This window comes from Anopheles stephensi, chromosome 2, assembly GCF_013141755.1.
Source record: "Anopheles stephensi strain Indian chromosome 2, UCI_ANSTEP_V1.0, whole genome shotgun sequence".
NCBI classification, from domain to species: Eukaryota; Metazoa; Arthropoda; class Insecta; order Diptera; family Culicidae; genus Anopheles; species Anopheles stephensi.
The window spans coordinates 44723546-44738816 of NC_050202.1; the positions used below are offsets into that span (position 1 = coordinate 44723546).

A 15271-nucleotide genomic window follows, 5' to 3' on the forward strand; every position below is an offset into this window, starting at 1 on the left:
TATTTATAGGCATGGTAAACTCATCAGTCGAACTGGAGACTATTCTCATAACAGTCTTCTATCTTAAGATCCTACTAAGTGCCTGATAGATTAGTTTTTTTCCAGAAACGATGGGAATGTCAAGGAACCGTAGATATACTTGTGCTAAAATAAGCTCTTTACCATAGTTCTTCTGAATTTCTAAGATTATAACTCAAACAAGCCACATCTACTATGATAAACAATAACAACAGGCAGATATATCAGACCCTGGAAGGAGATAAAATCAGGTATCTGTAAGCTTATGGAAAACTAATTCTGGTCTACCTACATTAGGCAGATTCTAAAAATGGTACAATGTTCGAATTGAACGATATAGTTTGAGACACGCAGCATTCAGCCCTACATACTATCCAAAAAGGAACCTTCAAGAAAACGAAGCGTACTGTCGATGTGTGACGGTTACGCAGAAGTTGTTTTTTTAGCACACAGTCAGATATTTCAAGTCAGTCCATCATGAAGGTCTTCTTTCTTTTTCAAACGTCTGAGATTATCCAGGCGTGACAAATTTCCAGATATTAGGATCAGCTACTCTATATTCGTGTTAATTTATCCTCAATTTCTTTAACTCTCTTTAACCTATTTATCAAACCTTGTGGACTAAAGACTCGAGCGATAAAAGGACAGATATTTGGAGAGAAGAGCTTCCGCTCCATAACAAACGTAAACACAGGCATCAGAATTTATCCTGACCAACTAATATAAATAAAACTTTTCCGATCGTTTCCGAGAAAGCTTCAACAAGCTTTAAATTCAATTAGAGCCTCTGGATTAATTTAGTTCTTATTCGTCTGGGATACCATAATTTTGGCAATAACATAGAATTTCCAGCATCGATCTATCTAATTCATTTCAGGAAAAAATAAAATCTTCCTCCTTCTTTTATGACCAGGAGAGAAAATTAGTTTGAAGATAGCAATATTTTCCGTAATCATGCCGAATGCTTGAGCTATACCATCTTGATTTGCATACGAATCCTACCTTCATACACGTTGGCGCACATTAATTTAGTGATGATTTTTATCGTCCCAACATACCAATTGCATTGCAGCACCGCGAATACCTCCGAAGATAATAAATCGATGGCTAACAAGACGAAAACTTAAGGCACACCATGCATTCTCATCCTCCTACCCCATGCTTCCCAGGCGGCTCCATTCCAGGCAAACGTTGTGGCTGGCCCTGGCTCCCCCTTTCACACATCAGCACCCCATTTGCAGACCCCCGGAACGGTGGAACCCCGAATTGAAAAGGATCGCCCCATGGAACGGCTATCAATTATCATTAATTTACTCGCCACCACCAGCCACCACTTCGCATCCCGCCCATACTCACCCATACGCCCCATTCTTTTAGCCTTCGCTGAAACTCCCGCACATTCGAAACGGAGGCGCACAGATAATAGGTTTGGCCGTCCCGGAGTGCCGCAGCCAAACGCGCGGCGAGGGCGCCCAGAGCTTTGCGGAATTCGGCGAAACGACGGCGGTGGCATCGGCGGCGGCAGTTCACTTTCAGCATAATAATAGACTCTCATTATGCTTCGCTTTAGCATCGGTCTGCCCAGCCTCTGCCGCCTCCCCTTCCGGGTGTTAGACAGGAAGATGGGGTTCATTGAAACGGCCATATCTAATATTTAAATGAACCATTGTTCTGCCGGTTCCGACCGAAGCTTTTGCTTATGGCGAGCGTTTCTTGTCGCGCGCACAACAAAAGGACTCTCGCTTCCTTTTCTTAATGCACGTGTGCGTGTCTGTGCGGACTGTGAATGCGCGCCGCTGTTCACGTCGGTCGTTTCGCATTTTAGCCCAAAAGAGTCGTTTGCAAAAAAAAAGAAACCACAACGGCAACTATTCAACTATCTTCTATTTGGTTCGGTATCTGCCAGCGTGGCCTGGAACACTCTCCCGGAAGGACTGCTGGATGGGTTCCCGGGTTTCAGTTCCGGCTAATTTCAACACCTCAACTCCAGCGCCCTCCCAATGTCCCAACTTCACCCGACCCGCTCGCATACATCGGAAAACGCACAGTTATTTTGCACGCTGGCGCTGCTGAAACTGTGCTGCTCACAATCGTTTTATGCAGCCGACGACACTCACAAACGTGGCCTTATACATAAAAGAATATTTAACTAACTGGCTCAACTATTCTTTCTTGTTGGCGTGCAGACCAAAGACATGCACAAGGCGTGCAAGATTGTCACCTCCTGCTTGGGCGAAACAATGGCACGGTTAAGCACTCCACACCAGTGTGAAGCGGATCCAGCAAGATAAGGAACACAGTGATGCTGAGGAATGTCAAGCAGGATCGCAGACGTACGTTTAGAATGGCAAGGGACCAGGTTGAGACGAACTTCACAAATGATATGCAAAACCGAATGCAGAATGCACTTTTCAAAAGCGAACACCGGCGTTTTTGCTTCATCCTTGGAGGTTTCGATTTAATTTAAATTTGAATTCAAACCCACGGACTCGTTCCTTCACAACGGTCTGCTGATTTGGCACAAAATCGACCAGGATCTCATTAGCATTAAAAATGATCCAAATTTACCATTCAAAATGATGAAAGCTGGTTTTGGTTTCTTCGCAAAAACGGTTTCAACTTTTCAGCATCACAGCAGTAACTACTGGTAAGACCACTTGGTTAGATTACACTCCAAAATCCGTTTGGCCATGAAGCCTTCTGAAGCTTTGTTTTCTTTCCCCTCTACATAGATTGAAATAAAGACACATCGAGCTCACAGCTCTCCGAGGATTCAGTAATGGTCGAAAAGGACTCACAAACTGCCTAAAAGGTCCCTAGCACCAGAGAGAGAGAGAGAGAGAGAGAGAGAGAGAGAGATAGAATCAGAGCAAGATTCCGCTTCAATTCACATTGCACGTGGATTACAGGGTCGAATGCCCGTTCTCCAGGACGCACAGGTCGCGCAAGGTCGTCGCATTCTTTTGTGTGTAGCAAAAATGGGCTGAAAACAAACCTAACCTGAATGGAACGGTACAACCGCTGCCCTGTAACTGTTTTGCGCCATCGAAACCATTCGAGCAACCGAGCATTGAACAACAGAAGAAAAAACCATGTTTTAAAGCCTCCAGTCACGAAACAATGCTATCCTGAGCCCGGTACTGATGATCGTTCGATAAGGACGTGCCAGGGGTATAACCACGTTAGGGGGTTTTTAATTTTGAGAACCATCAGAGACAAACGGTGCAGAAGTTCCGTGAGTATAGTGAATTGATACTGCCAGCAAACACAATTGCATCACTGGAAAGGATGCTATGGCTATGGTTGAATAAGTACTCTTTGCAAGCGTATATCCTCAAGTAGGTAGAAACATTCAGGTTTTTGCTGAAGAAATGTGCTCTAAACAAAAGGATGGTTTAGAGTGTAGTTGAGCTCATGATAAAAGCGAGCTATAACAAATAATTGGCATTCACAACATTAGATCTTACTCTTTTGTTGGTCTATGATTAAAAAAATCGGGAGTGATTTATATCAATCTATAGGGCCTTATATTACACCGTTATTTAGACCTTAGGTTGAAGCTGGAACTATATCGAACATGTATAGTCGTAGTACTTACCTATCCCCCTGGACATGGATTCTGCCCAAAACTTTCCAATTTCCGTACTCTCTTAGAAAATTCAGCAACTGCTGTAATAATGAGCTCTATTAAACAAATTTTAAACTAGTCAGGCTCTGATGGGTTGGTCATGTCAAGGGCTTGTGATGAGAATTATACCAGACGAACCAGCCCATAAATCATGTTTAGACCCTCCAAATGGCTTTGAGATAGAGTTGTGGCTTTCAAGTATCTTGTAGACTAGCCAGGAAAAACGATAAACATACAATGATCGATTGCTGGTAGATTTGAGGACTTCGAAAGCAGACCAAAGCCGCTAAGTAATTTTAAAAAATATTGAAACCAAGCTTAATAGTGTAATAATATCGTAATACTTCGATCCTAATAACAAATTATTGACAGCTTAGTTACAGCCTTTTCATCCTACTATCACGACTCTCCCCATGTGTTTTGGAAGCAATCGAGATGATAAATGATGCTCAAAATTCCTTAAATACTTTTAGAAATAGTGGATGAATAATTTAAGATGTTATTTTAAACCAGTTTTTGATAGTCCAACCCACAAAATCTTTTTCAAAATGAGAATGAGCAAATGCTATTGGAAGATTTTTTTTATTATTAAATACATTTTTTTATATTACTTATTATAACTTATTCCTTCTAACTAACATTCGCCAAAACATAAAGGCACAGCATTCGTAACAAAAACTTATGCATTTGCATTATGGATTTGAAAAAAAAATGATTTAAAATAGATTCACTTCGTTTTTAAAAAAAAGATAAACATCTCTCAGAATCAGTTTTAAAGGCACCAAGCCAGGACAGTAATTTCACACGAAATCGCAAATTGTTGTCGCGTTAGGGTAGGATATTCATCTTGGAAAGCCTCCAATTATTTATCACTATGGTCGCTCAGGCCCTGGCGTTCCTGGTCTTCAAATCATTATGTCAATAACAAATGGAATATTGTTTGTTATTTTCGTACAATCAATAACGGAAATTGGTTAAAACAAAACTAAATTTGAAAATTTGTTACATTCGGATATTTGGTAGCCATTCGACCATCAATTAAACTAATAACTTATCCCCCTCACCTTACGTTCCTTACACTGATCTAAAGAGTGTCACCGCCTTAAATCAAGTAAATTTCAGCTTTTTTAATAAACCCCACGTTACGCCTGACAATCCCTCCGATTGATGTATAGTTCCAGATCCTGTGTCGTCATAACAGCAGCTCAACCATACCCCGTGCATTAAATACTTCCAAATCCAAACAGTCGTACGACGCAAACGGCCGACTTCCCAAAAGGGAATCATCCGATCATTGCATGTTCGTGTCATGCCGATTTGCACCATATGCTGTAGACGTTTCAGCACCGTAGCAGCATCGCCCGCAATACTGCAATAACCACGCGCGATGACGTAAATCCCGCATCCGCATCTTGTTCGTTCCCTCCTGCCGACAGTACTGATCGATTGGCTACGCACCCGTGCATACGGCTGTGCATGGAGGGGGCGCAATTTAAGCACAATAAAATGCTCCAATTTTCCATTTCCTCACGGTTCCTTTGGCGAGGCGCTCGGCAACTGCACTACACTACTGGTCTTTTTCAGGCCGACCCGACGACGAAGAAACCGAACCGGAAGCTGCTGGTAAAATAGTTCACATAATTTCCATATTTAATATTCCATCTGCGAATGTCTGGAACATCCGGATTCTGGCTACGTACGCGCTGGGCATCCGGTAAGTGCGGAGTGCAATTGCATTCTCGCTGAACCCTGCCCAAAGCCCGCCCGGTTTTCCCGACCCTTCGCACCGTCCAACTGGCAAGATTGTTCGGCAACAGAGAACGAGAACGGAATCCGTTTATTGTGTGCTAGTTTACTTACCATGTGGCAGTGAGCGTGCGAGAGTGTTTTTTTCTGCTGCCTCTTTTGAATTCCAATTCCTAATTTCACCCGGCATTTACAACATGCCCGGCCATACGCATGACGAGAATTGAATCGAAGTGGTTATCCGGATGGGTTTGCCCAACGTCATTCAAAAGTTTCCACTAGAGATAAATTAAACCCGGGAAAACCCCCTGTTGGCCATTGTAATGCGTCCTTTTTTATTTATTTTTAATCACGTCCATCCGAACGGCTCTTGTCCCTGCATCGGCGAGGAACTCCAGCAGGGACTCAGGAGGGTCGTTACCATCGTCTGGATCAAACCGGACAGTCGTGGAACTGGAAGAAGCCCACATAGACATTCCTAGAGACGGTTAGAGCCAAAGATCCTTGGTGAATTAATTCCATCGTACAGTTATGTCAAAACCCTGGAGAAAGGTAGTAATGTTGATTCTTAACGCTGGCTGGCACCGGGAAAACATTCCCAGCCAGCCTGTGTGTCTAGAGCTTCCGTGTCATTTGGTAAAGGGGTTTTCCTTTCAATGCGCCCGCCACATATACCGGCAACTTCATCATCATCATCATCAGCAGCAGCAGCAGCAGCAGCAGGAGCAGATATCCAACGGCAACATGCGTCATGGCACCGATGGCACGATGGGAAAGACATGATGTTCGCTGGCACTTTTCTAAACACCGTGAAGAGGACGGCAAACAAACGGTTCGGGCGAAAAGCGAACCCCGATTAAATTGGCACACATGTCGAGAGAGTGACGTGACATTTTCTTCTGTATGTAAAAATTTTATGAAAAACCAGCACCGCATCCGAACTGGGGAGGTTGTTGGTTTGTTTTGAGACCGCTTTCTTGATTGTTTATTTTTTGTCCCGGTGCGTCCTCGCTCAGTCCCGGTTGGATAAACCATACTGGCGTGTCGGGTACGCACCTCGCACCTCATCTTGCTCACATGCAGCGCTTAGAATCTTCCCGGGAGGTCTTTGGCAGTGGATGTAGTAAAGGAGAGCAGGGTGAAAACGGGAGAAAGAAATGAAACAACAATAACAACATAATCACCAACCCTTGGCTGACCGTCGAGTCATACAGGCCCGTCGAGTTGTGAGGTGAGGTGAGGTGAGGTGTGAGGTGAGGTGAAACCAAGCTTAATAGTGTAATAATATCGTAATACTTCGATCCTAATAACAAATTATTGACAGCTTAGTTACAGCCTTTTCATCCTACTATCACGACTCTCCCCATGTGTTTTGGAAGCAATCGAGATGATAAATGATGCTCAAAATTCCTTAAATACTTTTAGAAATAGTGGATGAATAATTTAAGATGTTATTTTAAACCAGTTTTTGATAGTCCAACCCACAAAATCTTTTTCAAAATGAGAATGAGCAAATGCTATTGGAAGATTTTTTTTATTATTAAATACATTTTTTTATATTACTTATTATAACTTATTCCTTCTAACTAACATTCGCCAAAACATAAAGGCACAGCATTCGTAACAAAAACTTATGCATTTGCATTATGGATTTGAAAAAAAAATGATTTAAAATAGATTCACTTCGTTTTTAAAAAAAAGATAAACATCTCTCAGAATCAGTTTTAAAGGCACCAAGCCAGGACAGTAATTTCACACGAAATCGCAAATTGTTGTCGCGTTAGGGTAGGATATTCATCTTGGAAAGCCTCCAATTATTTATCACTATGGTCGCTCAGGCCCTGGCGTTCCTGGTCTTCAAATCATTATGTCAATAACAAATGGAATATTGTTTGTTATTTTCGTACAATCAATAACGGAAATTGGTTAAAACAAAACTAAATTTGAAAATTTGTTACATTCGGATATTTGGTAGCCATTCGACCATCAATTAAACTAATAACTTATCCCCCTCACCTTACGTTCCTTACACTGATCTAAAGAGTGTCACCGCCTTAAATCAAGTAAATTTCAGCTTTTTTAATAAACCCCACGTTACGCCTGACAATCCCTCCGATTGATGTATAGTTCCAGATCCTGTGTCGTCATAACAGCAGCTCAACCATACCCCGTGCATTAAATACTTCCAAATCCAAACAGTCGTACGACGCAAACGGCCGACTTCCCAAAAGGGAATCATCCGATCATTGCATGTTCGTGTCATGCCGATTTGCACCATATGCTGTAGACGTTTCAGCACCGTAGCAGCATCGCCCGCAATACTGCAATAACCACGCGCGATGACGTAAATCCCGCATCCGCATCTTGTTCGTTCCCTCCTGCCGACAGTACTGATCGATTGGCTACGCACCCGTGCATACGGCTGTGCATGGAGGGGGCGCAATTTAAGCACAATAAAATGCTCCAATTTTCCATTTCCTCACGGTTCCTTTGGCGAGGCGCTCGGCAACTGCACTACACTACTGGTCTTTTTCAGGCCGACCCGACGACGAAGAAACCGAACCGGAAGCTGCTGGTAAAATAGTTCACATAATTTCCATATTTAATATTCCATCTGCGAATGTCTGGAACATCCGGATTCTGGCTACGTACGCGCTGGGCATCCGGTAAGTGCGGAGTGCAATTGCATTCTCGCTGAACCCTGCCCAAAGCCCGCCCGGTTTTCCCGACCCTTCGCACCGTCCAACTGGCAAGATTGTTCGGCAACAGAGAACGAGAACGGAATCCGTTTATTGTGTGCTAGTTTACTTACCATGTGGCAGTGAGCGTGCGAGAGTGTTTTTTTCTGCTGCCTCTTTTGAATTCCAATTCCTAATTTCACCCGGCATTTACAACATGCCCGGCCATACGCATGACGAGAATTGAATCGAAGTGGTTATCCGGATGGGTTTGCCCAACGTCATTCAAAAGTTTCCACTAGAGATAAATGTAATAATGGGAGAAATGGAACAACTGAAGAATTTACGGAGCAGCAACTTTATTTCATGACCTTATCGCTCTGCTGACGTTTCGCTACTGATCTACTTTTCATCCTCTGCCCAAGGTGATCCTTCTCATTTTACTCGGTACAGGGTGATCCTGCCTGCTACCCAACTAACGTTTTTGATTTTACATCCGGTCGTCCTGATTGAAGTCAGACCCTTGATCTTCATCATCTCCCTCTTCTGCTGTTAACGCATAAGCCCATAGCCTCATATTATCTTCACTTGTACTCGTCTCTAGCGGTCCTTCGCCAAGTCCTACTTTCCTAACGCGATACCGCCCGTTGCGGTTTACATGCATAATTTCGTAGGGACCCAAGTATTCGCTAGCAAGTTTCTTACCAGCAACGAATTGCGTTCGTTTGATAGCTACCAACTCTCCTAGCTTATACCCTGACGCAGGTTTTCGTTTCTTATCGAATTGATCCTTGTAGCGCCGCTGCGCTTGTTCTATAGCAATACGAGCGTCTTTTCGCAATTCCTGCCTTACGTTATCATGATATTCATACCATTCTTTATTTATAATTTCCCTCAGCTGATCATCACTGCTATTTTTCATCTTCACGCCAAACATCAGTTCAAACGGTGTTTTGCCCGTTGTTGAATGATAATACGCATTTATCGCACGTTGCACTCGGTTCACCCACTTAAACCATTTTGACGGATCTTCTGTCGATAGTTTCGCCAGCATTTCTATAGCCGTCCGGTTAACTCGCTCCGCTTGTCCATTTCCCCGTGGCACTCCGGTAGTAGAAACGATGTGCTCGATACCCTGGTTCTGAACGTGCGCAGCAAATGTATTGGACGTGAACGCTGATCCTCTATCGGTGATAATCCTTGTCGGATTTCCAAACACGGCTGACCAACACTCCAGTTTCCGTAGTACTTCCTCAGCAGTTGTAGTACGTGTGGGGTATAACCAAACAAATTTAGAAAAACTATCAACTATTGTTAGAATATACCTGTATTGTTTCGCTGTGGTATCCATGGGGCCTACGTGGTCCATATGAAGTGTGTGCAAAGGCACGTCCCCTTTCGGAATAGGACTCAGGTAACCCTCCTTCAATCCAAGCTTCTTATTGTGCAAAATACACGGAACACAATTGCCAATGTGTTGTCGCACCTTCAACTCCAAATGAGGGATCCAAAACTTTTGTTTTATACCATGCATCATCTTTTGTACTTCAATGTGACCTGCGTTGTGAGCATCTGATATTATCTGCCTTTCCATCAGACGCGGAACCACCAACAAGTCTTGCCCTTCCACAGCTCGATGCAATAGACCGTTTTTCATTTTGTAAGGATCGTACTTTGCTTTCTCTAACACAGCCATGATTGCTTTCAACTGATCGTCTTGTTTGTTTACTGCTTGTTCCTGCACGAAAGGCAGCCTGCTGGGCGCATGCCTAAATGGCATTATTTGTCCATCGGGAACAATTTCCAGTTCAACCGGACTTTTACTTGACCATTTCGAGATGGTTTTCTCCTTATCTTTGAAATCCTCGATCATTTGCCCTATCTCATTCCGATACTGATGATGTATTGATACTTCATTTGCGCCGTTTATCGTCAAAGCATTCGCACACAACACATCGCATTGTTCCTGATTCTCGCTCACTCTTGGTTTTAGTTTAACGCCCTCCGCAGTTACCAAGGCGTCCATCGCACACAACGCATCCCTTCCCAAAATCACTTCGTAAACACTGCTATTGTCTGGGACCACATAAAAAGACATTACCGGATAATTTTGCCCGTCGATACACACTTCGGTTTCTACCCGACCCAATGCCTTCGTTTTTTTTCCACCAAAACCGTTGAATACCATGTCGGTCTTTGCCAACAATAGGCTACCGATTTTGTTCATAACACTGTATTGTAACAAACTGTATTCGCTGCCGGTGTCAAAAAGCGTTTTGAAATAGTATTGCCCGATGCGCATGTCAACAGTTCCACTATTTTCACTCGAAACGAGGTTCGTATTCCCAGGATTGTGCCTGTTTCGATTTCTTGGACAACTGTTCGACACGTGGCCGCGCTCACCGCACGAATAACATTTCGGTCCTTTTGTTCGAGAATCACATTCCCTTGCTCGATGACCAACACCATCACACTCGAAGCATTTTTTCGGGTTTTCTTCTTTAACACACTTCTTAGCTTCATGTCCGACATCGCCACAATTGTAACATTTTCGTTGATTTCTTGGTTCAACTCGCGTAACACTCTTTTCCGATGTTCTTTTGGCTTCTGCTCTTTCAAGGAATAACAATTCCTGCTTTAGCTCGGTCATGTTGCTCGTTCGATACAGTGACGCACGCATTCTTGTTTCATGGGTCACGCCGTCCACGATGTATTCGATTAGGCTGCATTCGTCAATATCGGCGTCACGAGCTATGCGTTGCATTTCATATACGTACTCAAGCATAGTTTCCTTATGCGTTTTCCGTCGAGCCATAAGCCTTCTATGAACATCACCCGAGCGCACTATCTTTTCGAATTCCTTTATCAGTTTAGATCGTAACACCGGGTAGGATGATAAAGTTTTTTCCGTCGCCAGGAAACTTCTCGCAATGCCCACCATCTTACGTCGACACATGATGAACATTTGGTCTTCGGACCACAGTGCCATTTTTGCGACACCCTCAAAATCGTCGAACCACGCTCTAATATCCTTTGTCAAATCCGCTCCATAGGGCTCAATTCCGTCCTCCACATCTCGGAATGAGTATGGCTGCACTGGTGTATGGATTATGGCCGTTTTTGTCGCGTCTACTAGCGATCCGCTTTCCGCATCCATATAGCCCGTTGTGTTCGCGGCATCTTCGATGGGATTTTGTTCGGGAACGGCTTCTAACGTTATTCCGGAATCCATGATCCGTTTCGCCATGTCCTCTTTACTGCCGGACGTAGCCAAGCCAGCCATTTCACACTTCCGCACTAGGCCAACACGCGTAAATTCTTCCACCAATCGTTCCATAGTTTATTCACACCGCACGACCTGTAACACACAGCTCACATACACGTCGATTGTTTCTTTTTAGTGCACACAGCACTCTCACATGAAAAACAGCACACAGCCGAAGCACCGAATACTTTCCAGGAATCGCCTACCACACACGCGCACGTCGATCCCTTGGCGCACACAGCAACCACTCACACGACCTGCCGCACACAGCTAGTAAAGCGAACCTTTTCTGCGTATCGGTATATTCACACCCGTGCAGGTCTTTATTTTGGCGCACACAGCAACCACTAACACGACCAGCCGCACACAGCAAACGGGTTTTGGGAATAGGTATATCCCACTTCTGACACCAAATGTAATAATGGGAGAAATGGAACAACTGAAGAATTTACGGAGCAGCAACTTTATTTCATGACCTTATCGCTCTGCTGACGTTTCGCTACTGATCTACTTTTCATCCTCTGCCCAAGGTGATCCTTCTCATTTTACTCGGTACAGGGTGATCCTGCCTGCTACCCAACTAACGTTTTTGATTTTACATAAATTAAACCCGGGAAAACCCCCTGTTGGCCATTGTAATGCGTCCTTTTTTATTTATTTTTAATCACGTCCATCCGAACGGCTCTTGTCCCTGCATCGGCGAGGAACTCCAGCAGGGACTCAGGAGGGTCGTTACCATCGTCTGGATCAAACCGGACAGTCGTGGAACTGGAAGAAGCCCACATAGACATTCCTAGAGACGGTTAGAGCCAAAGATCCTTGGTGAATTAATTCCATCGTACAGTTATGTCAAAACCCTGGAGAAAGGTAGTAATGTTGATTCTTAACGCTGGCTGGCACCGGGAAAACATTCCCAGCCAGCCTGTGTGTCTAGAGCTTCCGTGTCATTTGGTAAAGGGGTTTTCCTTTCAATGCGCCCGCCACATATACCGGCAACTTCATCATCATCATCATCAGCAGCAGCAGCAGCAGCAGCAGGAGCAGATATCCAACGGCAACATGCGTCATGGCACCGATGGCACGATGGGAAAGACATGATGTTCGCTGGCACTTTTCTAAACACCGTGAAGAGGACGGCAAACAAACGGTTCGGGCGAAAAGCGAACCCCGATTAAATTGGCACACATGTCGAGAGAGTGACGTGACATTTTCTTCTGTATGTAAAAATTTTATGAAAAACCAGCACCGCATCCGAACTGGGGAGGTTGTTGGTTTGTTTTGAGACCGCTTTCTTGATTGTTTATTTTTTGTCCCGGTGCGTCCTCGCTCAGTCCCGGTTGGATAAACCATACTGGCGTGTCGGGTACGCACCTCGCACCTCATCTTGCTCACATGCAGCGCTTAGAATCTTCCCGGGAGGTCTTTGGCAGTGGATGTAGTAAAGGAGAGCAGGGTGAAAACGGGAGAAAGAAATGAAACAACAATAACAACATAATCACCAACCCTTGGCTGACCGTCGAGTCATACAGGCCCGTCGAGTTGTGAGGCCTTTTTTGCTTATTCATTTCTGGCGTGCTGTTCGATCGTAATTGTTACTATGCTATCAGCTCTGAGTAAAAGTAATAACTGAAGCCAGATATTTCGTTCGTTGAATTTGTCGGACATACATGAGTCAAAATGGAACAATAGTTGACGCAAACGGATACGACCGTGAAACGCAGATTGGGATATACAGTTGGTTTGTTTATAGAGACCTTGGATCATTTGAAAGGTCCTGAGGTTGTTCTATTACAAGTTGAACGAATGTTTTCCCGCAGTCTTAGACTCCTGACACAATAAAGTTTTCTGAGCTAAGAAGAGCTGCTCCATTTGAATTGTTACTGACTAAACTAGCACCAAACGGACAATGAGCTGTTGTGTGTCGTGCTGCCATTGGCTGGAGACATCAAGTGAGATATTCGAGGAGTGTATCATTGAGTCTATATGGCAAACTCTAATTGAACCAGCGAACAAGAAAGCCTTTGCTTACTGGCAGCATAGCAAAACTCGTTGGACGCTAGATAACATCGAGATTATTATTACATTGGTCTATTAGGCTTATCGTGTGAAGTCTAAAGATCTTTAACACATTAAGTACATTTTAGCTGTGCGTTGATGAAAAGGGAAAAGATCAATAGTTGTCCTGTGCCAACTGTGCAACACTATCCGCCATCTTAGCGCTATATAATAGCGCGGGAGAGATATGGTTTGGTCCATTCAACTATTCTGGCAGAAAAACATAGATTTTGATCACCTGAATAGGATGAAATTCTGAATTGAAGGCCGCTTTTAGGTCGGATTGGTCTTGCAGCAGCTGACATATTCGATGAGGTTTCTAGAGAAAGATCGGTTAGGGACGAATCCAAATTGTGTAGGCATAAGTAATGCCTAGCAGCTGCTAATATAACTTCATTGAGACTGAGCTCTTCTTCCTCTTCCTTGGCACTAAAACCTCGAGAGGTCTCGGCCTGCCATTTTTGGCTTTCTGTTTCTTAATTTTACGGGTAGTTAAGTAGTCAGCCTTACGTACGGAGAGGCGGTCTGGATGGGATTTGATCCACCGGACCGCTCCGAACCTGAGCTCAAGCACCTTTAATATTGCACAAGTTAAATATGTTTGTAGGCAAATTGTAAAGAAAACAGAAATTGATATTGATACCGTTTTACATTCTCCAGAAATAAGTTTAAGTGTAACGCGCGGAATGATAAAATAGCGATCATTCCAGCACGTTTCACTTAATCTGAAAGTTCGTTATATTTCGATGCATCTTTGTGCCCTTTCAATTTACATAAAATGTTATCGAAATGCAGATAGACGGCTCTCTCTCTCCCTCAGCACCATTAACAGCTGACATTCCAGGGGTTAAAGAAAGCGAACTTAATAGCATTACAATCGCTTTAAAAGAACAGCTGCCGCTTCGAATCTTTTCGTCACGATCACACGATCTCACCGCGATCTTCTACTGCTTGCCTTTCCATTTGGTGAGAGTGTAATTCGCAAGGAGTCAAAATCGCAATTAAATAAAACGATTTGCTGAGCATAAACTGGCTGAATATTATTAATTTTTCTCTGCTTTCCGGAACGGTTGGACGGTCTCGACCTTTTTCTTTTCTACGCAGGATTACAGTTTTCTGATTTCCTCCATTCGACCGATTGTGCTAACCAGCTTAAGAGGGTGAGTAATAATTTGAATATCAACCGACCGCGGCCCGATTGTGTGCGAGAGGAAACACCGCAGCGCAGCCGAGTGGTGCAATATGCAGTGACACTGTCAGTGACACGCCATCCGTTTGCTTTAGATGGTTACGGTGAAGATAATGCAAAACATAATAATACACTCGGACTCTCGGGTCGCGGACCGGCGGACGGAAACGTCGATCCGAGCGGGTATGCCACCGTAGGAAGCATTTTGCCACATATATCGTGATTTGTATCTGCACTTGAGCGTTTGCCCACATCGTCGTCGTCACCGGCCTCATCAGCGTTGTCGCCTTTCGTCGTCGTCGTGTCCCAGACCCCGGGCACTGCCGGGGTTGTGTCTATCCATTATTATTGCACAGCGATCGCATCGCACAGCGCTTGACAGCCATGCTCGATGTCATCGTCATTAACGAACGGTGAAGTATATGCATCTGCTGCGGTGAAATGGGCGCACATTGAATGTTGCGGTCCATTTTGGGCCCGCGAGACAAGAAAGGTTTTTCTGTCGTTTCATTCTTCACTCCATCCATCCATCCATCCATCCATCCGTCCATCCATTCAAGCACTCAGCGAGGGCTGTGACACGATCGCTGTCACGGATGGGGGTAGGTCCTATGGTCGCACATTTGCATAGCCTGACAGCCGCACATCGAAGTTCAATTCATTACACATGCAATCGGTTACTCAATGGCGTG

At 44.1% G+C, this 15271-nt stretch overlaps 1 long non-coding RNA gene across 1 annotated transcript; it reads right to left on the reverse strand.

Annotated features, from left to right (window-relative positions):
* Window positions 1–4209: 4209 nt before the first annotated feature.
* On the reverse strand, window positions 4210–5678 carry LOC118507991. The gene is made up of 2 exons (XR_004905728.1): window positions 5507–5678; window positions 4210–5266 (listed from the first exon to the last, which is right to left on the reverse strand). It is a non-coding gene; the product is annotated as an uncharacterized LOC118507991 (long non-coding RNA).
* Between the last annotated feature and the right edge of the window lie 9593 nt (window positions 5679–15271).